Source organism: Muscardinus avellanarius (genome assembly GCF_963383645.1).
Source record: "Muscardinus avellanarius genome assembly, chromosome: 3".
NCBI classification, from domain to species: Eukaryota; Metazoa; Chordata; class Mammalia; order Rodentia; family Gliridae; genus Muscardinus; species Muscardinus avellanarius.
Genome location: NC_137788.1, coordinates 45,881,187 through 45,905,586, shown reverse-complemented (window position 1 = coordinate 45,905,586; position 24,400 = coordinate 45,881,187). Strand labels below are relative to the sequence as shown.

The 24,400-nt window shown below is 49.1% G+C and overlaps 1 protein-coding gene across 3 annotated transcripts in view; it reads left to right on the top strand.

The window, feature by feature from the left end:
- Positions 1-243: 243 nt before the first annotated feature.
- The window catches only part of GLIS1 (GLIS family zinc finger 1), a gene marked incomplete at its 3' end in the record, with an annotated part of 194,569 nt that continues 170,412 nt past the window's right edge, over positions 244-24,400 (top strand). For 2 of the 3 annotated variants that reach the window (XM_080692547.1, XM_080692545.1), the window contains exon 1: positions 250-352. Of the gene's footprint in view, positions 353-24,400 lie in introns of all 3 variants that reach the window. The other variant, XM_080692546.1, reaches the window with a different exon arrangement.

Genomic DNA, 24,400 nt, shown 5'->3' with positions numbered 1-24,400 from the left:
CGCGCCAGGTGGGCGGGGGTCGCGGTGGCGGCGGCCGGGGGTGGCGCCGCCCAGTGTGCGGCGGGGGCGGCGGCCCGGCCAGGTGCGCCCCGCCCGCTAACGCCCTGCGCGTCTGCCCTCCCCAGGAGCCCGCGACCCGGCGGAGCCATGCACTGCGAGGGGCCCGAAGCGCCGGCGGAGAGGAGGCCCCCGGAGGCCGCCGCCGGCCGCGCCGCGCACGTGGCCTTCGGGGTCGCGGGGGGCGGCGACGGGGGCCCGCGGGACCTGCTGGCCCGGCCGCCGCGCGCGCTCGACCTGCTGCGGCCGCGGAGCCCCCGGGACTACGGCCCCGCCAAGGCCGCCGCCGCCAAGGGTGAGTCCAGACCTGCCGCGCGCGCCGGCCGGGCGCGGGGCCCCCCGGGGCTCGGGGGGACTCTCTGCAAAGTCATTCATTTTCTCTGTGGCTGTTCGGGGCTCGCTTGTCAGTCTGAAGACGAAGGCTGCTATAGGAAATATTTAATCTAAACGCAATAGGCAGGTTTTGGGGAAATGGGTAGAGAAAGCTCGGATTACATAATTTTGCTTCTGTATGTTTCTGCTAAAAGTTGTGTGAGACGTCAGAATTTTATTATATGTTTGGGGGAGTAGGAACTCCTGTAACGGACATTTGTTTCTGAGCAGCAGAGAGTGCCGAAGGCGGACTTTGAAGTATTCAAATCTCCTTAAATAACGAGAACCAGAGTTCTTCAGTAGGACCCCTCCCCTCTTGGGACCTCAGTTTCCCACTCTGTCATGTGAGGAATTTATTGCACCAGATGACTTTTTTAGTTCCTGATGGAAGATATTCTGAATCTGTAATTCAGCCCGGCCAGCTCTTGACTTGTAACTTGGCGCTCCAGGAGGGTCTTCTTGGCCAGAAGTCCCTCTGCAGTGGCCCCTGCTTCCCATCAGGCTGGTAAATAGAAGGCGGCTCCCTCGTGGGGCTCCAGGCAGGGATGGCTCTGATATTCTCACAAACATGCGCGTCTCATCAGTTAATTATTATCTAGCCATTATTTATAGGTTTCACACTGACAGATAATTAACCAGAAATTGGAGAAATTGTTAAGTTGCTGTGCCTTCTCTTCCCTCCCCATTTTTCCCTCCTTTGGGAGAAACCAAGGCTTTGGGGTTCAGTTAGATCAGAACTTGGAACCTCTCTATTCTCTCTGCAGGTGATTTTTCAAGGAAGACAATAACCGTGTACGTTTTACGGTTGTAGGCAACATTTCCTAGGCATCAGCCCAGCACCTTAGAAGAGGTAGGCCAGCTGCCTTCCGAGTCCTGGGCCTTGTCAAAGGACATAAACGTACATAAGGTTTTTAAAAAGAAAACACCTGACTTTGTAGGCAAGAACTTTTTATTTTTTGTCTTCTTGTGTTAAATGTCAGTTTCTTCTCTAAGAAATAAGGATTATGTTTTAGAAGGATAAATATGGAGGGGGGAGAAAAGCTTGCACACTGTTATTGCTGGAAGACACATTGAGGTCTCTTTTACCAGGAAGAGAGAGGATTAGAGCATAACAAGACCAGTCGCTGCCGTGAGTTCCCTGGCCTGGCCCGCTCCGCAGTCCTCCCTTCCGTCCATACCCCCCTGCAACGTTTTGTTTAAAAAAGTTGTGGTTGTCATCTGCAGCTCGAGCGCTCCATTGCTCTAGTGAATGACTGTCCCGGACATAACCCTCGTTCCACACTGTGGTTAGAGACCTTTCATCTGATGCTTTGTGTACAATCTTCTTACTTCCAGTCCTCCAAACCCCAATTATTTTTATCCACACTCCTGTGTCTCAAGTAAGAGATCTTTAATTCAGGGTTGCATTTGGAAGGGGCAGAGGAGGATAAGGGGGTGGGAGAGAAAGCCGCTGGCTTTGTCCCTTAAGATGGTCTCTGTGGTTACGTCTTCTCTGGGAGGCTTCTAAATTGTTTTTCTTCACAGTCTTCTGGTGAGGCTGTTGGGCTGGGACTTAGCACACATTTGAAAGACGAGGAAACTGAGGTCTGTGGTGGGGAAGCATCTGGTATGTAGAAGGCCACCCAGCTGGCCAGGGGTTGTAGAAGCTGGAGCTCCAGCGTAGCTGGGCCTAGGGAGAAGGGAAGGCTCAGGGATGGGGGCTTAGAGAGGTTTCCGACCTGGCCTGTGGGTCGCCGCAGGCGTGCCCTTTTGCTGTCACGCCAAGCTACCTGAAAGAAAAGCAGCTTCCCCCGGCAGGTTTTCGGCTGAGCTCTGAGGCATCCCATTAAAGAAGGGCACCTCCTCGCTGCACTTATTCCTACCAAAATAGTCGCCAGACCACGGAATCCTTGAATGCATGGTGCCTAGCTCCAAGCTCTCAAGCTTATTGGAAACAGACAGACAAATACCAATTCAAACATGTATTAGCTGTGCTGGGAATGATAAGCCCCACCACCTATGATGTGTGGGATGCCGAGGGAAGTCATTTTTTCTCCTCTGCCGAAAGTTCCCGTGTGTATGGTAAATTTACTCGGAGATCGACTTGAATGTTGAAAGGACCATCTTGATGCCTGGTTATTTTTAGGATTACTATAGTGATGTGTTCAACCTTCTCAACCTCTTGTTTTCTCATTTGCCAGAGAGATAATAATGCCCATTTTCACTGGGTAAATAAAACAAGGGTTTTAAGAATGCTTTGTCAACTAAAAAGGTAGAAGAGGTCATTTTTATTAATCTGTGCAGGGGTACATACTAGGAAGTGGAATTTTAGGAAAAGGAGGTAGAGTGAGGAGGGATGAAGATTTGAGTCTTAAAATGTTGAAAGTGAAAGGCACTAACGCTGGGACAGTGGTGCAGGGAGGCTGAGCGGTGCCACACTCCTGGTTTTCCGTGGCCACTGCTACCCAGTGACGGAAGAGAAGACTGAATTGCTTGGTCCGGGTCAGGTTTCAGATGATCTGCCTTCTGGATAGACCCTAAGCAGGGGAAGGGAGCAAGTTCTTGAACCCAGCAGTTTATCTATACATGTTTGGGTGCTGTCTGCTCTCAGAGCTGGACGGGGAGGCCCTAGGGCATGGTACGACGTCATGGACTAACATTGTCATCATTTACAATAAGCATCACGATCTGTTTATGGCCGAGTCCCGCTTATCCAGATCCCAAACAGCTGGGAAGGCCAAATTGCCAGATGCTGCATTTTTCTTTCTTATTATTAAACACCAGACACTGCTTTTATAAGTCCTGACAAGGAAAGAAGGTAAACATCTGGGCTTTCCGCGGGCGGACAGCTTTGCAGCGATGGCCGATGACGCGTGTTTTCTGTGCACAGTTTTTTACAGTTTTCAGAGTGTGTTCCCACACATTCCCTCATCTGGCTTTGCCTACCTTGAGGGCTCTTCCGAGGGAACAGATGTAGAAGCGCTTTGTATCTGTCAAGGACAGGGCAGATACTGGCTTTTATTGATGTAACTCCCACTGCATGGATGAACACATGAGGGTTCAGGGATTTGCTCAGATCTGCGGACAGTAAGTGGCAGTGTTGGAGGCTTCTGGCTCTGTGCGTTTGATTCTGATTGCATAACTTGTACCTTCTACCTGTGTGTGCAAGCGTCTGAGAGCTGCTGTCTACAACAAAGGCCTTGCAAATGTTCCCAGAGAATTTTAAACTCTCTTTACTTTTGGTATTTCTCCTGTCTTGAATTTTTGGAAATTAGTAACTAGCCTCTATGCTATGTCTAGAAGACTTTGTAGTTTACAAAGATGATTCCGCCTGTCCAAACCAGATAATGAGGTCACTATGTAACTCACAGCGACTCACTGGGCCCTTTTCACCATGTATCAAGACTGGAAATGTCGTAGCAGAAAAAGAGACCAATGGTCATTGCAAATGTAAAAACATTAGTAAAAGTTAAAAAAAATAAAAATTAGTAAAAATTAGCCACTAGTAAAAAAAACAGCTGATGTAACATGGCTATATTATTGCCAAAAAGTAGTCAACCTTGTAGCTTTAAACAAAACAAAACAAACAAAACCCCCCAAAATGGTTATTTTTTTTCCTACAAGAAGAAAAAAAAAAAAAAAAACAAGAAGAAAAGCAGTTGTAGGTTATGTATCTGGGGCTGGTGGCAGTAGAGTAAGATGTGATGTTTTTAGTGGTGTTACCTGGTTGAGTTTCTTCATTTGAGCAAGAAGCCACAGTGATGTTGAGGGAAGGGTTGGAGAGCCTAGCGCATCCACAGTAGAAAGGTATGAGTTACTTTTAAAGCATTTCCCCCCTCTGGCGCTGGTGGGCAATTTGCTTGCATTTCATCCATTTTAAAGTGCTGGTCCTATGATCCGGAAATAATCAGATCCAAATTTTTTGGTGCTTGAGGTTTCAAATAAGGGGGAGAAAAACCTGCTGGCCAAATGTCAGGCTCAGTGAGACAAAGAGAAACACGTATGTGTGTGGGTATACAAACGAGATAGGAACATGTTGCGTCTACAGTCATAAGAGTTATGCATCTGACAAATCTTTTATAGACATGTAGCGGAAATATAATTCCCCAAGATTTCCTAAGAATCCTGTGCGGCTAGAATTTCTATTCCCTTCCACCACCACCCCCAGGCTCTCTAGAAGCTGCTAAGACTTGGCGGGCAAAAAGGAAAGGGAACTCGCATATACGATCCAGGCTTAATTTAGGCCTCTTTCTCAGTAGTTTACCTGTCATGTGCTTAGTGGGGCTGAGGTCCGAGGACCCTCTTGGCTGCAAAACTAGATGGATAGGCTGTGTTGCTGTCTGCATACATTTCTTTATATGCTATGGTTTTGCTCCACACTTCTCCTTTTGGAAACAAAAACAAAAACAAACAAAAACCGCTAAAAAACAAAAAGCAAAACAACTCAGTCCATCTCAGAGCTATTCATCTCCCTGTGTTTTATTTGCGTGAGAAGCCAAGTGAGCCAGCACACTTATTTTTACAGTGCGTTAAAATCCCATTATAGGCATAAGTGCACAATGAATCATTTAAAAATATATTCTTATGTTCTTTGTTCTGAATGTTGCATAATTATCATCATTTTCTTCGGTTTATTTTGTGGAGTTTGGCCAGCATCCTAGAAGAAGGGAGAAGCTAAAGTGTAGAATAGGCTTTTTCAATCCTTTTTTTGGGTAGAATTAGCCAAAAACAAACAAACAAACAAATACATTTAATTTGAAAGCTACCCAGTGGCTATCGCTAATAGTGGCTTTTGCACAAAGAAGATAATTTCCTTTTCTTCTTGCAGTTTTCTTGGGAAAAAAACTTCCCTTGTTTTGGAGTCAGTGTGGTGTTTCAACAACCTCACCTTACATAGGTGGTTATAGTCAAAGTTAAGTTAGTGTGTGTGGTTTCTAACATTTTCTTTTTCCTAGTACATTTTAGTTGCAATTAGTTTGGACCTTGGGACTTGTTTTGTTTCTTTTGGTAGGGGGTAGTTTATTTTTGTGTTTAAAGAAACAAAGACATTCAGCTCAAGGGGAAGAAGAAATGAAACAAACTACACTGGTCTTTGAAAAATTTGACTGCATTATGCAAAAAGCAAGCTGTAATACCAGGCCAGGAAAAAAGACCAAATGCTTGAAATATCTGTGCTGTTTGCCTCCATGGTGCTAATGATCCTAGCAGTTTAAAAACAGACTTCTTGTTTATCAACAGCCGCTGCCCTAATTAATAGTTTATAATGAAAAGGGGAAAAAATGCTTTTCGTGTTGGAAGCAAAGTCCAGGGACTGACAGTCTAGTGACCGACAAAGGAAAGGAGAGCAGGGAGGCTCTGTGTCAGCTTTGGCCTCCCAAAGCCTACTTATAAGAAACTGAAAGAAAACAGAGGCTGGCTGGGGAGGGGGTGGAGAGAATACAGCCTTCCCCAGTGGTCTTAGAGTTGAAAGTCACCGAAAGCATCTGTTTTCTTCTTTTCCCATCTTCCTCTGAAACTCCAAAGGGTTCTTCCTTCAGAAGGGTTCCGGCGGACCGAGTGGATTGTGTTAGCATTACGAGCTGTGTTTTTAAAGTCAGCGTTTGAGTCAGATGCGCCAAGAGGAGCCCTTCAGCCTGCTAACTGAATAATGCATTTCCTGTAAGGCCTGAATTTATTTGTTGGTTATGGTCCAGCCTGGGGCGCACACACGCACCATTGTGCAGTTTGATGCATATGGGCATGCCCTTTGCTTGCTTGAGCCTCGGTCTCCCCGTCTGTCAAATGGGGAACAGTTTGTGTGGGTCATCCATAGCCCCCTCCGGCTCTGATACGCCAGGATTCTGTGCTAACTGAGCTGGGAGGATTGGGAAGGATCCTGGGTGTAGAAAGAGGCTGGCCAGGTTCTGGGTGTGACTGCTAAAGGTGAACACAGAAGGAGCAGAAGAAAAAGATTTACTGACTGTTTATTGAGCACTTACTATGTGCCAGGCACACACATCGCCACTGTGATCACACTGAGTTACACCCAACAGCCCTGTGTGGAAAGGAGGCATGACGCTTATTTTAGAGGAGGGGGAACCGAGGCTGGGAAAATAAAGTGATTTATCCACAGTTAAGGCTGTAAGTAGTAGAACTGGGAGCTTGAACCCAGGTCTGCCTGGAAGCAAGGCCAGTACTTTTCCCCAAAGCACACCACTCTTGAAATCCAAGCTGTGGGACTAAAGCTGTGTCACGCCCGGCCCTGGGGAAGGGGCCGAGGCTCCCTAGAGCACTCCTTTGTGAGTCTCAGCCAGCGGGGAGGGAGGTGTGACCTCATGGGGAAACTTCTTCACTAGGGCCCTTCTCCCAGCCCTGTGGCCTCCTTGGGAGAGGGGAAACGGGCCCCACTCGTGACTCAGGTCCTCAGGAAGCTGGGGCTCCCTGAAGGCTCTTTGGGACTCTGGAGTACCCCTTCTCAGAAGCAGCTGCTCCTGCTCCCCATGGTCATGGTCCAAGGTGACGTCCCCTGCCTGAGCTGTCTCCTGGTATGGTGCAGACTCCAGGATATCCCTGGGATGAGAATCCTCCATGCATGGTGGCTCCAGGGAGCCATTAAACAATTACTTGTCTTTTAAGCACTTAGTGGCATGAAGAAGGGTCTGGGGGTGGCTCCCGTTGGACTTGAGAGTTTGTGGGAGATGGGGATTTTGTGTCAGATGATGATGGAGACAAATGTCTTGTGGACAGCAACGGTCCGGCTGCCAGGGTGAGCCTGTGGCCCCGCACGAGCTGTTTGTATGCTGTATTTGCACGGTGTCACGGAGTCACACGTATTCTGAAGCCAAGGCTGCAAGAGGCTTACTGGACAGGTTTGTTTTTTTTTTCTTCTCTGAAAGGGGTTGTGTGAAGAAGGATTGGGGCTGGCCCTGGCTCTTCATCTTTGTGTCTTTTTTGCAGTCAGATTGCTCTTTTAGACGTTGTTGTTGCTTTTGTTTTGAAATAACAGGTTTGCTGGAAAGTAGGGCTTCAGCGAGAAGCCGGGAGGACTGTAAACCTGACCCTAGGAGACAGAGCCCCATTTGCTGCTTTAAGCTCTCCAGGGGGCTGGAGATTGGGTTTATTTTGGAACGCGGCTGGACTATATGAATTACTTCTCTGAGCGCTGGGTATTTAATACCTAGTAGAAGTTTGTATAAGAGTTGATGATGTATTTTGCCGACTTTCCAACCCTGTAAATAAATTACACGTGCCGGCAGAGGCTGCCAGAATCCACTGTGTCAAGTGAAGCTTAATTTTTATCCCAAACCACTTAATACTTTTGTTCTAGGGAGCAGAGAAAGTTACCAGGTTCGGCCCAGCAGCGGGCTCCTTCCAAGACAGAGGAGGCGACTTAAAGAGCCCGCGCTGGGGCTTCGGCGGACTCACCGATTTTGCCAGTTTTCCGTGGTTTTAGGTAGCTTCAGAGCTCTCAGTCCAGCCCTCAAGGCAGAGAATGATAATATAATTTAAGTGTATCGTAAAAATGAAACTCAATCGCTTCCACTCCACAAACCTGTCTCACTCCCCGCTTCCCCAGAGAAAACAGCGCGATTGTGTGTTTCATCTCGTTCGAGTGCAAAGCCCAGGTAATAACGTTGGCATTTCCAGTGAGAAACGAAATAGGGTTTCTAATTTGGAGACACTATTAAATATTTCATGCTTCAACCAAACGCAATTCTTTTTTTCCTATAATAAGTTTAAATATTAATTCTCTGGAATGTCAGATGCCTAAAGCTAGGCATTTGGTGATCTGCAGTTTCAAGTATCTCGAAGGAGGTTTATGAAACAGGATATTTCACCAGGAGGGATGAGCAGCGTGTTTCAGAGATATCTGAATTCAAGGCAGCGTCTTCTGATTTACTTTTTAAAGGGAAAAGGTCATAAAATAAGTTGCTTTATGTGCTGAAGGATTAAGTGGCTTAGGCTGAAATAACAGCAGGGACTTTACTGGTTTCCCCCGTTATATTTTAACAATGCTTTTTGGGGGAGGGGGCCGGGTCATTTTCCCGCCTGCCTGTCTCCTCCCCCCACCCCCCCTCGGCCAGATGGCTTTAATTCTAACCAAATCCCACGCTGAGGCCAAGGGATTGATCAAACAGTCATTTGTACTTACGTAGCGCTCTTTGTGAGAATATCTCCGCACTGAAGCTTCTCGCAGGGCAGGCTCTTCTTGGGACCTTCAAACAGTTGATTTCAAACACGTGGTGGGGGGGCTGGAAGAGGTGGGGGTACAGGGGTGGGTAGAGAGACAAAATCCCAGACTTCGAATCTTCAATACGTCTTGCTTAAAACCTTTCTGTTCCTCTCTATCCCGGCAGCAGGGGCGTCTGTGTTTTAGATACGAGGACGAAAGTCTTTCCACTGGCTTTGGGGCAGCAGCACTGATGGGGAGAAGATGCCTAATGAGGTTTCGGGATCTACTACCTTTAAGAGTTCTCTCAGATCCTTTGCGTTTGCTGAGCCACAGCAGCACCTGCGCATGTCCGAGGAGACGTGATTTGTGCCCCGGATCGTTTTTTGGTGCCTGCGTCCAAGCTCTTCCCTGAGCGTCCAGCTCAGCTTGTAGACCGCCCACCAGCCGGCCGCTGGGAAGAACCCGGCCGGGCCCTGGCCCGCAGCCCTCCTGCCAGCAGCTTTGTCTCTCCTTCTCCGGCCCACGCCCCGCTCTTGTTCCCTTGAAACAGCAAATGTTTCCTTACGCACCTTCAGGCCTGGACTTTTTCTCTTTGCGTGCCCCTCTTGCCTTAGGATCTGTGAGCTTCTTTTTACTCATCTTCATGCCTCCTTAGATCTTTTCTAGAACAAGTAGGAAAATGATTCTGTAATACTCTAACACTCACTGTCATATCTCAGGTCTAGCACCGGGTCTGGCATGAAGGGAGTGTCTGAGAGGTGGACGAGGTAGTGACTAAGCCATGGGCGTGGAACCAAGCCACCAGGTCCGAATCGTGGCCCCATGTATGGACTTAGGGACTCAGGGCCAGTGACTGAGCTTTCTGGGCCTCAACATACTTATCTGTCAAATGGGAATAATAAAGCAAAGTCTCTCTTGAGAATGACGTGCGTTAGCATGTGTGTCAATGCTTAAAAAGCGGAGAGTGGCACATGATAAACGCTCAGTTAATGTTGGGATTGCCATTGTTATCACTGTTGTTACTGCTGCCACATTAATGGCCTCAGAACCTCTGGAAAGGGCTCTCAGACCCTTCCTTCCACTAGACAGGCCCTACTTATTCTTTTTAAAAAATTTTTTACTGGTAGCTGGGCGTGGTGGCGCACGCTTTTAATCCCAGCATTCAGGAGGCTGAGACCAGAGGATCGTGGTTCGTGGACAGCCTCAGCTACTTAGTGAGGCCCTCTGCAACTCAGTGAGACCCGGTTTCAAAATAAAGAATAAAAATAGGGCAGGGGGTGTAGCTCAGAGGTAGAATGCCCCTGGGTTCCATCCCCAATACCGCAAAAAAAAAAAAAAAATTTTTTTTTTTACTGGTGCATTGTAGTTGTACATCTTAATGGAGTACAAGATGGTTGAGGCATACCTGCACACATGACCCAATTAGCCCCTACCCAGTCCCCAGCCCTACTTATTCTTGAAGTTCCAGCCCCAGTGCGGCCTTCTCCTAGAAGCCTTCCCTTTCCCCGTCCTTCCTTCTGCCACAGCAGTGGTGTGACTATTGTCTGTACGGAGGAGCCCTTGAGAAGCGGCATATTCCTGTGCCACAGATGCCCAGCTCAGGGCTGGCTTGGAGGGGGTGTCCAGGAAAAAGGGAGTGGCATCCACCCAAGTCCCTGTCCTCGAGCCCATGGCCTGTGAAAGAGAGCATGTCTGAGATTCTTGTTCTTCCTGCAAGGCTGGTGGACGCACACAGGCTCTCAGCACACAAGGCTGCAGTAATCACAGGGATGCTTCCGTGTGGAAGTGGGCACGTCCTCTCTCCAGCACCATCTTGGGGCTCTGCATAATAGGCTCTGTCCCTGGCTTGCTAGGCGATTTTGGGAAATCTTCTCACTCTTCTGGGCTTCCCATCTCCTCCTTGCTTGTAGCCTGGAAGGCAGGGGGACAGTGAGCGTGTTTGTGGGTACCTCCCAGCCTGACTCGGTTCCTGGCCCTCCTGTGCAACATTACCGCCTTATCATTTGTCTTTCTGTCCTAAGCAGATTGCTGTCCTCCAGCCAGTCTCAGCCTGGTGATCTCAGACAATCTCATGAGCCTTGGTTTGCCAAGTTGTGAAGTGGAAATATCTGCCAGCTCCCCTCTCGGGGCTCACATGAAGATCAGTGCGGTCCAGGAGGGCTCTGTGGGGCCTCTGAAGAGCGGCCCTTCGCGGGATGCGGGTGGTGGCGCTCCTGTGGCTGGTTGGCTCAGGGATGGGGTGGGGCTGCCTTGTCTGCTCTTTTCTTGCACCTGTTGTCAGCTCCTGCTTGCTTAAGCTTCTTTCAATGGCTCTGGTTGCTATGCACTTAGAATACAGAAGAGCTGTTTGGTAGTGAGATGCAGAGTCAAATCCATTTCCATTGTTTGCATTGGCCAGGCAGGTAGGGGCCCTGGCACCATTGGAGACCCTCGTCAGGGTCCTTCTCCTCCTCACTGTTTTTGTTTTCTGGCAGCCATCGCTTACCGAGTACTGCCACACTCTGTGACAGTCTTTTTTTTTTTTTTTTAATAGATCATCCGGTGTGGTGGCACATGCCTGAAATCCCAGTAGTTGGGAGGCTGAGACAGAAGGATCACAGGTTTGAGGACAGCCACAGCAACTTAGCAAGAACCTGTTAACAAAAAAAAAGTTAGGGATGTAGTCCAGAGGTAGAATGTCCCTGGGCTCAAATCCCAGTATCTCCCCCAGATCATCTTAGAACTACCTCGGGAATGTAAGTGTTCTTCCATAAAGAACACCTATGGCTCTTTATATTAATTAAGGTTAAATAAAGGAATAACCTCTTAGTCATATCAGCTGCATTTCAAGTGCTCAGTAGACACATGTGGCTAGTGGCTACCGTGTTGGACAGCACACACGCAAAACATTTTCATGATCACAGACTGTTCTGTCAGACCGTGCTCATCTGGAAAAGTCTTTAATCTGTTCATTTTTTCATCACACATTGAAGCCCTCTCCTTACACTAGGACTTGTGCCTTGGGAGCCCCCAGTGGAAGGGGCTGCAGGTAGACATACCAGCTTTGAGGTGGGGCAGCATGCTGGTTTCAGGCCTGGCTTCTGTTGGAGTCCTGGGTCTGTCCTGCTCTCAGATTTCGCAGGGCAGCACTGCCCGGAGAGATCAGAGAAGGCTTCCTAGAGAGGTGGGCCCGAGTAGCCAGGCCCTTGTGGGTTACTTTATTGGTGCGTAGGGAGGCGGCAGCCTGGAGCAGGCGGGTGGTTTCTGCAAGTCTATTGCTGGAGCTGGAAACGGCCTGGGGGTGTTCTGTGCACCAGTGTACACAGGGATGGAGTGCAGTGGGGTTCCGTTTTATCCCTGCAGGTCCCTGACTTCCAACAAATTACTTGGTCTTACTCCTAATCCTTCTCTGGGAGGTGGGTGACCCTTTGAAGATAATTTAATTTATTAATCCTTATTTTTCCACTTAAGTACAACACACTCATTGTAGGAAATCTGGAAACTATTGAAACCTAGAAAGATGGAAATAATACTTGCTTTTAATCTTACCTGCAGCAATGATTGTTTTTGCCTTGGTATATTTCTTTTTAATCTTTTTTTTCTATGCTTAACTATATGTGAATATGTTTTTATGTCATTGAGATCATTCTGAATATAGCTGTATGTACTTATTTTTACTTAAAACATTCTAACATAATGAACCTTTTCCATCTTAATAAATTGTTTTGTAAACATTCAAGGTATATTAGATTTTTAACATTTATTAGATTATTTTTGAATAGGTGGTACATTAAATTGGTTCAAAATTTTGACCCAGAAAGAGTCCTTAGGGAACACCTACCTCTTCCCCCTTCCCCTTACTCCCTACTCCTCAAACTAGTGATGCCCCAGGTTTCATCTGACCTTTCAGAGATAGTTTATATGCATGCAAGCAAATGTGTATATATGTTGTACATACATAAGTGCTTAGAATTTTTAACCTTTTTCCTTAGTAGAAATAATGCTACAATGAGTATCTTTCTGTAGAAATATTTATTCATATCTTGGATTATTTTCTTAGAATAGATTCCCCAGAGTGAAAGTTGCTAGACTAAAGCATAGTAACACTTAACACCTATCACTTTGTAAAAGGTTATATAATTCTCACCACTGCGGGCAATGTCTGTTGGGAGAACATGCTCATCTGCATCTTCACCAGTAATTTAAAATTCCTTTATGAATTCCAAGGTGGAAATGACACCTAGTTGCTATTTCACCTTGCATTTATTTGATTACTAGTGTGATGGAAACTGTACTGTGCATCTATTCACAGTTCATATCTCTGCATTTGCAAATTGTGTTTATATTAGGGGTCTGAATATTTCACTTATAAAATTTAAAAATTGGCCTCTTTGGAAGTGCTCTCATTAAGAATGTTAATGTTTTGTTCATCATATTTGTTGCTAATACTTTTATGAGTCTGTTGTTTAAACAAGTTTTTATGAGGATTTTGAAACAAAAATTTTTATATAGTTACATTGCCAAGATTTTCCTTTGTCGTTTCCTTCTTTGCTTTTCTATTTGTCACTCATCAAGTCCCATTGTTTGTTATTATTACTATTTGCGGTAACTTGTTTTATTAATGTTCTAAAAATAAAATTTTACTTCTAGCAAAATAATGCCAGACATAGCTTTTTGAATAGCCAGATGCAGTGTCTTTAAAGAGAGCCCTGGTCCTTTATGGTCAGCCTCCTGAGAGGCCCGTGCTTCCACGATGCCCACCTCCAGGGGGCGCCAGCTCTATGGCCTTGTGTGGCACGATAGCTCTACCTTGGGCTCATCTAGTTATTGCTTTCTAGCGTTTTCTTCCATAGTTCTCAGTTACAAAAACAAAACCTGGCCTCCCTGTCCAGTTAGTCTCTCAGCACTCGGTAGACACGGCTCCTTGACTCAACGCAGCAGAAAGAGCCCAGCGGGTGGGAGTAGCGTGGCCATGGTGACACAGCTGAGGGGTGAGGATGGGCCTCTCTAGACAAGACTTCTGCTGTGTTGTCCCCGCCGTCTGCTGGCTTCCTATTGTGAGAGGTGAGGGTTTGGGTTTTTATTAATTCTCATTCTCTTGTCTCTCTCCCCTTGTAATTGAACCCAGGGGCATTCTGCCTCCGAGCTACACCTCCAGCCCTTTTTATTTATTTATTTATTTATTTATTTATTTATTTATTTAATTTTGAGACAGGAACTCACTAAGTTGCTGAGAGTCTTGGTAAGTTGCTGAGACTCTTCTCAAATTTGTGATCCTCCTGTGTCTGCCTCCTGAGTATTAGGAAAGCAAGCGTGTGCTGAAATGCCTGGCTGGGTTTTGTTCTCTAACTGCCCCTTTCTCCCCAGGCTCCACGTGTACTGCCCCCCAAGTGCACCTCTGCTCCCTAGTTACTTCCGTGCGGAGCTGGGACCCACGTGGTGGGGGCAGATGTGGGAACTGTGCTCTCTTGGTCTGAGTCGGTGGGTAGGACAGAGACCTGGCTGCCTCCTTCCACTGGAGGATTTTAGGTGCTGAACTAGACTGCCTTGGAGATCCTTGCCCAGCACGCTGTGAGGGGACAAAAGGGAGGGCTCCTTTGGACAGTTGTTGAGGGGTTGTGACACGTTCTTCCTGGTGCCATGTGGCTGGGAAGGGGTTGCTTCTTCCTCACGCAGCTCAAAAGACTGGGCTTGAAGAGGACCACACGGGAAGCAGGGCACAGCCTGGAAGCAGGTGGAACGACGAGTGGCTTCATGTGTGCAGAGGAAAGAGGAAAGGACGCCAGATGCCTCTAACCCCAGTTTTTGGGAGACTGAGACCAGAGGATAGTAAGTTCAAGGCCAGCCTCAGCAATTTAGTGAGAACCTATTACAGAAAAAAAAAAAAAAGGCAACCCAGGCATGGTGGCACATGCTTGTAATCCCAGTATTTGGGAGGCTGAGGCAGGAAGATGACAGGTTGGAGGACAGCCTCAGTAACATAGCGAGACTCTCAGCATCCTAGTGAGACCGTGTTTCAAAAACAAAGAATAAAAATGACTGGGAGTGTAGCTCAGGTAGACTGCCCCTGGGTTCAATCCCTAATACCACAAAAGAAAAAAAAATTTAAAGTGCTGGGGATATAGCTCAGTGGTAGAACCTCCTGGGTTCAATCCCCAGTACCAGACACACAGGAGGAGGAAGTGCTGTGGTCAGGGTCCCGCTTGGTGACAGCACAGAGTCACGCACTGTTTCCTACCAGTGAGGCAGCCCAGGGAACAGTTTCAGAGTCCTCTTCAGGCCAACCCTGCTCAAGAGGGCAGTGGAGAGTCTAGCGGTGTCCCATGGAGCATGGTGGGCTGGCAGGTGTCTGCCAACCAGGGACTCCCTGGAGACCCAGAGACGGGGCCCAGGAGGTCGCAGTGGGTGCTGAGCTCCAAGTCCACTCAGGCTGCGGTCAAGGGCCTGGGACCTTGCCTCCACCCTGCACAGGCCAGCTCCCTCCCACTAGGGGAGAGGTAGATCTTGGCTATAAATGAAGCTTGGAGTCAAGATTATTAATCTGGACCGGACATCTTAATTACAAAATCGAGACTGTTCTTGGGACAAAAAGTTCTTGGGACTAAAAGATGTTTTATGATTGAAGAGTGATCCAGAAAGTTAAAGGAACTTCCAAACTTCCAGTGACTCTACAGGGGTGGGGATGGGGAAAGAGTCTGCATAGTGTGTGCGTGTGTGTGTGTGTGCGCGCGCGCTCACGCATGTGTGCAGCCCTGGGGACTGAGCCCAGGGGCATTCTACCTCTGAGCTACATCCCCAGCTTTATTTTATTTTTATTTTGAAACAGCATCTTGCTAGGTTACCGAGAGTCTCGTTATCTTGCTGAGGCTATCCTTGAAAATGTGATCCTCCTGTCTCCACCTCTCAAATACTGAAATTACAAGTGTGTGTCATCATGCTTAGCTTCAGATGAGGTTTTGAAAGGGCCGGGGTGGGCCAGGGCAGTGGTCGGGTTGTCTCTGTAGCACTCTCTGGAGTCTACTTGCTCAGGTTAGTGGTACATTTGGGATGGCAGATCAAATCAAATACTGCACCATGGGAACTTTTCCTTTCTGGCACAATCTTTTGTTTTCCTGAGGTTAAATATGACCTCTGTTTCATTTGCTTTCTTTTACATTTATGGGTATAGTACTATTTTCTCTAATTATTTCATCAGTCTATCAAATGCCTGTCAGTCATGCTTTCTTAAATGTACCAGGCTATCTTAGTTTCATCTTTCCCATGTCCCAAGCTGCACTGCTGACCTCCTGGGATCGTTCCTCCAGGCTGTCCTGTGCAGGACCTCCTGTATCTTGGATCATGAGGCCCGGCTGACTGGCTGATGTAAGTAGAAAAGAGGTTTTTTTCTTCTTTCTTTTGTGGTACTGGGAATAGAACCCAGGGACATTTTGCCTTCACGTTACAACCCCAGACCTATCTTTAAATGTTGAAACAGGGCTTCCCTAAGTTTATCCTCAAACCTGCGATCCTCCTATCTCAGCCTCCCAAGTACCAGGATTAGAAACGTGCCACCACACTGGCTGACAAGAGATCTTATTAAAAGGATACTCTGGCTCTCAGAATTTCCTGTTAAGGCTGGAGAACCAGGCTTTAGGAACTACAGAGTCAAGATCCTTACGTCAGAGCCCCTGCAGGTCTGGCAGGTGGAAACACCACCAGGCCCTGGGGCACGCTAGGTCCTGGGGACATGGTGGGCTAAGGACCCTGTCTTGACCTGTGCCAGGATGAGTTTGAGCTATACCCCTAGAACCGTGGTCTTCTAATCAGTCTTCTGATCAGCAACGCCTGCATCATATTACCATGCTATGGCTGCAAAAGAGGCTGGAAAAACTGTTTGTTTGTTTGTTTGTTTGTTTGTTTGTTTATTTATTTATTTATTCATTTATTTATTTATTTATTTATTGTGGTACTGGGGTTCTTGGAAGCCCTTCTACCTCCAGGCTACACTCCCAGACCTATTTTTACATTTTTATTTGGAAACAGGGTCTCCTAAGCCAGCACGCGTGGCTGGCTTCGAACCTGCGTGATCCTCCTGTCTCTGCCTCCCAAGCGCGGGGATTACAAGCGTGCACCACCATGCCCGGCTGTTTATTTTTTTTTAATAAACAAATTTTGTTGTGCACCTGCTGTGAGCTAGGCACTCTTTCAGATTTGGGGAGCATGAACAGTCAGGCACAAATGCCTGAACCCATGAAGCCTGTGCCCCACAGGGGAGACACAGCAATCCAATAAACAAGCTAAATAGGAAGTTTACCGAGTGATGGCACGTGCTGTGGGGAGAGGCAGGGGAGGGACGGGGCTGCATCATAGTGTGGTCGGGATGGGGGACAGGTGGCAGTCGGAGGAGCTGACAGATCTGACATTGACCCTCCTTACATTCAGTGCATGGACATGCTTGTGCTTGTTGTGAAGTGGGGGTTTTACCTTATGAGTAATTTTCCCAGTAGAAGAAAGGTATTCAAGCTGGGCCTGGGGCACATGCCTGTAATCTCAATACTTGGAAAGCTGAAACAGAAGGATAGCAGGTTCGAGGCCAGCCTCAGCAACTTTGTAAGACTCTTAAGCAGCCTAGTGAGGCCCTGTTTCAAAATAAAAAAATACAAAGTAAGACAAATGAAGATGTATGTCTGAAAAGGTCTCATTTCTGATAGAGATTTGGCTGAGTGATTGTAGTAAGAGCTAACAGTAATGCTTACTGCGTGCCAGGCACTGTTCTAGATGCTTTTGTGAACTAGTTCATCCTTTAACTTTAATTCTTTGAAGTATGTGATAGAGACCTTTGTTATGCCCATTTTACAGATGAGGAAATAAGACGCCCTGAGGTTAAGTAACTTGGCCAGGCCACAAAGCTAATAAGTGGCAGGGCCGGGATTTGAACTCAGGCTGTCTAGCTTCAGAGCTGATTCTGTTAAAAATTTCAAATCTAGTTGGGCACTGTGGTGCATGCAGGTAATCCCAGTAGTTGGGAGGTGGAGACAGGAGGATTACAGGTTCGAGGCCAGTCTCAATAACTTAGAAAGACCCTCAGGAACTTAGGGGGACCCAATTTCAAAACTTAAAATTAGCAGAGACAGGAGGATCGCAGGTTTGCAGCCAGCCTCGGCTACTTAGTGAGGCCCTCCGCAACTTAGTGAGTACCCTGTTTCAAAATAAAGAATAAAAAATAGGGCTGGAGGTGTAACTTTGAGGTATAATGCCCTTGGGTTCCATTTCCAGTACCAAAAAAGGGGGGGATGGGGATGTAGCTTAGAAGTAGAACACACATTGCCGGGCGTGGTGGCGCACGCTTGTAATCCCCGCGCTTGGGAGGCAGAAACAGGAGGATCACACAGGTTCGAAGCCAGCCCCGTGCGCTGGCTTAGGAGACCCTGTTTCCAAATAAAAATGTAAAAATAGGTCTGGGAGTGTAGCCCGGAGGTAGAAGGGCTTCCAGGAACCCCAGTACCACCAAAAAAAAAAAAAAAAAAAAAAAAAGAAGTAGAACACACCTGGGCTCAACACCTGGTACAATTTCTTTCTTTCTTTCTTTTTTTTTTTGCCATGCATGGTGGTGCACACTTGTAATCCCAGCATTTGTGAGGCTGAGACTGGAGGATTGTGGTTCACAGATAGCCTCAGCTACTTAGTGAAGCCCTTTGCAACATGCAATACAGAGGGGCATTCTACCTCTGAGCTACACCACCAGCCCTATTATTTTTAGTCTTTTTAAAAAAATTTTGAAACAGGGTCTCACTGAGTTGTGAAGGGCCTCGCTAAGTGGCTGAGACTGTCCGAGAACCGTGATCTTCCGGACTCCACCTCCCGAATGCTGGGATTACAAGTGTGTGCCACCATGCCTGTCGCATGTTTGGCTTTCTATATTAATCCTCTAATTTTCTTGTCTCTACCCCCTCCCGTTTATTTGTCCTTTTTATCTGTTTTCTGACAGTGTGTCCTGTTTGAGTTTTTAGTTATTCTTAGCTGCAGATGCGCCCCTTTGTCTCTGCTGGCACCTCCTCACGTGTCTCTGTTGGGTACAAGTCTCCTGTCCCTCTGTGAGGAGAGCTTCAGGACTCCAGATTGTCTCTTTCCTCACCTCTGTGTTCCTGTTTTCCCTTTGTTTCATTTTCACTTACTGATTGATCGCACACTTCCAGGTCGTGATCTCTCCTCACAGGCACACGCCGGTGCGGCCCACCCTGTCCATTGCCCTGCTGAGTCCTCACCCCCCAGTCCAGAGTCCATCACTGACCGCTCCTTCCCAAAGCCTCTCCTGTCCTGCTCAGGCCCCCACCCACCCGGGTTAAAACCGAATCACTTGAACTGCCTGTTAACTTGTGCCAAGGAAACACACAACCCCCTAAACGACGCAGTCTAAATTTGGGAGCTCTGAGCTCCAGGGCTGCCCAGGCATGGACCCCCACTCTTCTTTGCTGGGTGCTTCTTTTTCTTTTTTGATGGGACTAGGAATTTAACTCAGGGTTGTTCCACCACTAAGCTATAGCCCCAGACTTTTTTTTTTTTTTAATTGAGGCAAGGTCTTGTTAGGTTGCCAAGACTAGTCTCAGATTTGAGACTGTCCTGCATCTTGACCGGTGCGTGAGTCTGCGTCCCCATGACCTCCTGACATCTGCTGGCTCCTTTCTCCTGATTGCTGAGCAGCAGGACCTGGCGGGCCTTGGGGAGTGTTCTTAGCAGAGCGGGCCTTGGCCCCAGGAGGGTGGCACTTCTCCCCACTCCTGTCCACCCCAGCAGTGTCACACTGGATGCCCATCTCCCTAGGGAGAAGGGCCCCACTTCCTCATCTCCACTCATCTCAGGCTGAGGGCCTGGCACAGCATGAGGAGGGGGTCAGCCACAGTTTTGGGGAAAAATGCATTTCTTAATCTGGGCGCGTTGGTTGCATGCCTGTATTCCCAGTACTTGGGAGGCTGAGACAGGAGAATCGCAGATTTGAAACCAGCCTCAGCAACTTAGTGAGGCTCTGTTTCCAAATAAAATATAAAATAGGTCTAGGGGGTGTAGTCTGGATGTAGAAGGCCCCTGGGTTCCATCCCTAGTCTCTGTCTCTGTCTTTCACACACATACCCCATAAAGCATTTCTTGTTAGTCTTGTGTGAGCCTTCACTCTGATGCTGTGCCTGCAGCTGGTGCAGTTGAGAAGGCAGGCCAGAGGTGGCACCATGGCACAGCTGGGTGCTGTGTCAGAGTCCTCAGTTTGTCAACTCATGGGCAGCCTCCTGTGAGGCTTGGAGGAGATGCTGGGTAGGAAAGGACTTCAAACAAAAACACCTCTTTCGGAGAGTATTCGCGCTGCCCACCCTGCACCCGGGAGCGGTGGCCATTTGTGAAGCACTTGAGTGCTGCACTGGGGCAGCTCTCCTGTCTGCAAAACCTGGTCAGGCCTTTTAGTGCTCTGCGGGGAGCCTGGTAATTTTGCTGCTGAAGTAGCGGAGACTCGGAGAAGATGGACGACTTGCTGGCAGTTTGTGAAACTTGTGCTGCTTCTGTTTTCTTAGGCTCAGCTCAGTCTCCTACAAGCTTTGGACCTTGTTTGTCTTTAGAACAACAATGACAAAAGAAATCCAAATTGCTCCTTCTAGCCTGTCTTTCTTTGCTGAGTGATTATAATGGGGAGGGGAGCCTGGGGAAGGTGGAGGGGGTGGGGGAAGGCCTCGGGGATTCCCTGGCCAGTCCCATGCCCCAGAGCCTGGAGTGCAGATATGGGTGCTCAGGAAGAGGCTGCAGGGTGTCCTGTGGGGGCATCGTGCACCGTCTGGATGAGCTGACGTCTTTCAGGCCCTTTAGAAAGTCTTCCCTGCCCGTGTCTGTTCTTTCCTTCTCTCTAGTGCCGGGCTGTGTCCACTGTCTGGTTTTAGGTTTTTGTTTCCTCCGCTCTCCGTTGCCTTCTCAGTTCCCCTCCTTTCTGGGATCTCACCGTGTACCGCACTGACTTCTGACTTTTTTCCCTCTGCATCTTCCCATATCTTTCCATCTTGGCTTCTCTGCCTCGCTCCCTGCTCTTTCCTTTCTTCTCTCCGTTTCTTCCCTCCTGGGGCCACATGCAGATTTGGGCTCTTGCCACTTCTAGCAAGGGCCACTTATAAAAGAAGATCCATGTCAGCCCAGGTCCATGGTGGCTCGTCCCTGTACCTGAGCTGCCTAGCTCGAGCCCTGGCTGGTCCCGTGCTTTCATCCTGGGGCGGGAGGCAGGCTCTGTGGACAGGTCTGGGGTCTCCTCACTGCTCGTGAGCTCATGTAGGGGACTCTCACCCGCCCACCTGTGTGCCAGACCTGGACTTGGGAGCTGCTCATGGTGAGCAGTGCTGTGGCGAGTGAGTGCCAGTCATTCCCCGGGGAGAGGGAGCAACAGCGAGGGCGAGGAGGCCCTTGGCTGCATGGTGGCCCTGGGAGAAAAAGTTCTAGGCCCTCACTACCCAGGCGTGGTAGGAGCCACAGCGCCGGCATCGATGGCCTGGGAGCTTGTTGAAACTGCAGAGGCTCAGTCTCGCCCGGGCCAATTGCATGAGGATCTGCTGTGTAACAGATCTCAGCTCTGACTGTGCCAGGAACACTGCTCTAGGCAAAGGCCTAGCTGGGGTGAGCTGCTGGGCCGGGCACTGGGATGGGATTTGGTATTGCCGGAGCAGAAACATGGCTGCCAATGGCTGGAGCAAGGCTGGAAGGGAGCAAGGAACTCACACTCCCTGGGCCTCAAAGTACCCACTGAGGCTGAGAAACAGCTGGGGTAGTGCCTGTCACTTCCAGACCCACAGACCCTCAGGCTGCCATGTCATTGAAAGCCTTTAGGGGTCACCAGGCTCTATCTTTCCATTAGATAAATGGGACACTGCAGCCCAGAGACCCCAAGTGACTTGCTTAAGGCCACATAGCAAATCAGGAGAGACTGGGCCTTACTGGGGCTGGGGGTATAGCTCAGTGGCAGAACACCCACTGGGTGGTGAGCCGAAGCTCTTGGTGTGGACTTGATGAGTGGATTCCTTCCTCCTTGCTTCTCCCTGTCGGGCTTCACAGCAACTACTGCTGAGAGTCTGTTCACATCTGACCGTGTGTCTCTGTGATTAGAGTGCCGCTGGGTGTCTGGGCCCTGGAGCCACAGGGGTTTTCCTTTTGGCCTGTGTGGGTGGTTTTATCCCTGGGGTGGGGGCTGGGGGGTGAGTGTATTGGGAGGAAGGCAGAAAGGTGGCAGTCACATTGGGGAGGGCCTGACCGGCCCCTTCAGCTTGGCCACCATGGCTGGCTCTGCCCCACATGTGATTCTGATTAGGGGGCCTGTGTAAAAGTTACCTAAACACCACTCTAATTACTCTGTTTAGGAACATTCACATGCGTGGGAGGGTGGCTGGCACTGGCTCCCCACATGTGCAGGGGGTCCGCGGGAGGCACCGTGTTTGCAGGAGCGTGACAGGCGCCGTGTCGTGCTCCGCAGCACCCGGCTTGGGAGCTACGGGATGAGCCAGGGACTCCTGATTCCCGAGCCTGGCAGGCGGCGGGTGGGCTGACTGTCCAGGTGTTTGCACATAGAGGACGGTGCCTTGGAAACCCCCCGCACATAGATGCCCGTGTTCCTACAATGCAGAGCCTTGAAGATTTATAACAGAGCGTGTGCATGGGAGCCAGGAAGACCAGTGCTGTCACCATGTGCCCTTGATCAAGTCTCTGCACCTGTTTGAGTCTGAGTCCTTCCTCTTGGACCACTTGCCTGCAGACAGCCCAGTAGAGGATGTGGCCTGTATGACGAGTGCCCTGGGTCACAGTTTCTGGCACTCCATGCCCTGTGTGAGCGTACCAGCCATCCTGTGTTTGAAACTCGAAAGGCTTTGGGCTGTTTATTTCCCTGTGGTCAGCAGGGGAGACCCTCCTTACCCCGAGATGGAGAGGGATGGTGTTTGGGAGCTGGGGGAGGGAGCAGGGCAACACCCAAGACTGCAGCTTTGGGAAGAAGGAGTCCCTACAGGCTGAACAGGGAGGCCCAGCAGGGTGGCAGCTAGGGGACTGTCAGTGTGTGGATAGCAAGCTGTCTCTGTGTCTTGTCCTCACCTCCCCACCTGCTCTCCTGTCCAAGGACTCCCCTCCCGTCCTGTATCGCTGTGGGTCCCCGTGTGCCTCTGAGTCCGTCTTCATGCCCTTGTGGGTGGACACCACCTACCTTTTCACACGCTCACCCAGGCACTCCTCAGCAAGCAATATGCATCAGCCCCACTGAACCCTGCTCTTGCGCCCCCTGGAGTCATGCCTCTGAGCCCCACACAGAGGCATGACTCAGAGGGGAGGGTGAGGCTTTCTGTCTTTGCCATCCTGAAGGACCTTGACCTTCCTTTAGGGATAGATCTTTCCATCGGGTGAGTCTTTTCATCTGGGCATGAGCTCATCCATTCCCTGGTTCACGCACTCACCTTTTCATGCACCGGCTATCCAGCCCACCCACCCTTCTGTATAACCGGCAGTGATGCCATCTAACTGCCAGGAACACCCACCTGCTCTGTGCCCCACTCATCCCCAGCTCTCCAGCTCACTCAACACACCGACACGATCCTGCACGGTCGAGACTCCACATCAGGTTCCAGGACACTCACGTGTGGACGACCTGGGCCAGCTGAGTTACTTGGACCTGATTTTAAAGCCCCTCCCAGCCCTGACATGCTGTAACACAGAGACGTGGGAGGCCAGGCCCCTGTTCTCATTCACTCAGCAGATCCACGTACTCAACAGTTACTGAGTGACTCTTGTGTCCCTGATGCTTTTCTAGACGGGGATATAGTGGTAGATTAGATGGCTGCTCCTTGACTGGGTGAAGTGGATGTTCTAGAGGGGGAGGCAGAGTAAACATGTAAACAAAAGAAGGAAAAGCCCAGTGCAGGCGGGGGGGGGGGGGGGCTCCCAGGCTGGTTGGAGGTGAGGCGGGTCTGGCAGAGGCAGCGCTCCAGGCTCCAGGGTGTGCTGTGCCCCATACTGGAGTACTCTTTGACAGAAGGACTATGGGTGCGGGGGCAGTGGAGGAGGACTCCTGGGGAAGGGAAGCCAGCATTCCCTCAGGACAATGGGCCAGGCGGGAAGCTGGGTTGCAGTCCCGGGGGATGTGCTGAAACACGCAGAGCCCCTCTGTACCATAGCGCATCCCGATGCCCCACCATTGAGTGTTGGCCTTGCTACCAACTTGCTGGGTGATGCTGGCTCCTTGCCTACTCTGAGTCCCAGTCCTAGAACCACAAAACAAAGGAGTGGGACTAGATAGATGAGTTAGTTGTAAAATCTGGACCAGCTGGATGTAGTGGCGCATGCTTGTAATTCCAGTACTTGGGAGTCTGAGACAGGAGAACCTTGCAGTCATCCTCAGCTACTTAGTGAGGTGCTCAGCAACTTAGTGAGACCCTATTTCAAAATAAAGAATAAAAGCTGGGCATGATGGTGCATGCTTGTAACCCCAGCATTTGGGAGGCTGAGACAAGAGGATCGTGGTTCGTGGACAGCCTCAGCTACTTAGTGAGTCCCTTTGCAGCTCAGTGAGACCTTGTTTCAAAATAAAGAATAAAAAATAGGGCTGGAAGTGTAGCTCAGAGGTAGAATGCGCCTGGGTTCCATCCTCAGTACTGCAAAAAAAAAAAAAAAAATAGGGCTGAGTGGGGGGAGCTCAGAGGTAGAAATGCCCTTGGTATCCTCAGTACCACCAAAAAACAAAAACAAAAACACCCTTCTAGACCATGACTCTGGGGTCTGAATCTAATTGAAAAGAGAGACATATTTATAAGGGGTTTTATGGTGGCACTTTGTTTTTGTTTTTGGTTCTGAGGATTCAATCCAGGAACATTCCACCTCCGAGCT